Consider the following 1,707-nt stretch of genomic DNA (forward strand, 5'->3'; position numbering starts at 1 on the left):
GACTTCTTATTTAACTATTAAATTTAATCAACACATTTAATTAAGATTTTCTGCAAAATGCAATAGCCTACAACATTTATCTTACTTGGTCTGTTTACATAGCAATGCTGACACCTATAGGTCATTTACTGGTACTACTGCCTTAACAATGACACTCGCAATCGATAAGATAAGGATAATTTAATAGCATTTAATAGAGCGGTGTAATAACCTATAAATAATAAAAATCAAAAAATAGTCTGATAGACTGTTTACTATACAACACATGACTTATTTTGGAATACAAAAAACTGACTTGACTATGACTATGCTATGTAAAATGTGAATTAACTTTTATTAGTAACTTTGGAAAGTTTGAGATTTCAATTCATAAATAACATCGATGGAGGGGGCCCAAAAATCACAGTCTGCCTAGTGTAGTCCATTTATTCAATCCGGCTCTGCATATGCATCACAAACATTGTACAAGAAGTGCATTGGTCAGTTAAATTCTCCATGTATTTATGTCTAACCTCATATGGAGGAAAATAAAAAATATCCCCTTCTCCTAAGTGGGATCAAAACTTGTCCAAGTATTTGATTTACTCTAAAAGTCAGGCTAGTGCAGCTGAAATTGTAGTTGATGCCGAAAAGGCTTTTGCCCGGGTGGAGTGGCGGTTTCTCTTTGCAGAAATTTGGCTTCGGGAAAAGGTTTATATCATGGATTCCTCTCTTGTACAGCTCTCCTCAAGCTAGCATACACACCAACAACAATTGCTCTGAGTACTTTCCGCTCTCACGTGTGACATGCCAGGGTTGCCCAGGGTTGCCCAGGGTTGCCCAGGGTGGCCCAGGGCTGCCCAGGGTTGCCCAGGGTGGCCCAGGGTTGCCCAGGGTGGCCCAGGGCTGCCCAGGGTTGCCCAGGGTGGCCCAGGGTTGCCCAGGGTTTCCCAGGGTTGCCCAGGGTTGCCCAGGGTTTCCCAGGGTTGCCCAGGGTGGCCCAGGGTTTCCCAGGGTTGCCCAGGGTTGCCCAGGGTGGCCCAGGGTTGCCCAGGGTTTCCCAGGGTTGCCCAGGGTTGCCCAGGGTGGCCCAGGGTTGCCCAGGGTTGCCCAGGGTTGCCCAGGGTTGCCCAGGATGGCCCAGGGTTGCCCAGGGCTGCCCAGGGTTCAAGGGGATGATTCTATGTGTTTTTTTTTGGTTTTTTTTTCTAGTTTTTCAATTTTATTATATTCCTTTTGGGGTAATATTGTCTATTGCAGTTTTTTTTGTTGTTTTTTTTACCTTTATAATATATTATTGTAATATGTTACTATTTTATATATGTATGTATATATATATATTTGTGTTTTGGGTGTTTTGTGTTTTGCGGGGTTATAAAAAAGAAAAAGGATATTTGTATTGTCCTCTACTGTGAGCAATGCTGTACAGGATTTCTTTTTGAATAAACAAATCTTTAAAAAAAAAAAAACTTTCCCAGGTGTCTTTTCTGCAGCTGCTGTCCAGCGTTGTCTGCGTTTAACAAGGAGGGGGGTTGATATTACTGCATCAGTCCAGTGTATTTCAGACTCAACGAGCTTCCATGGGAATTTATTGCAAATCCACATGTAAATAACTTTAGTCTTGTCCAGAGAACCATCTGCATCTTTCTGAAAGTGAACTAGCCGCATATAGAGAGGGAGAGAATAACTCGGATAACTGAGAGTCCGTTACCATGGTGACAGAATCTG

Source organism: Cololabis saira, chromosome 8 (assembly GCF_033807715.1).
Source record: "Cololabis saira isolate AMF1-May2022 chromosome 8, fColSai1.1, whole genome shotgun sequence".
NCBI classification, from domain to species: Eukaryota; Metazoa; Chordata; class Actinopteri; order Beloniformes; family Belonidae; genus Cololabis; species Cololabis saira.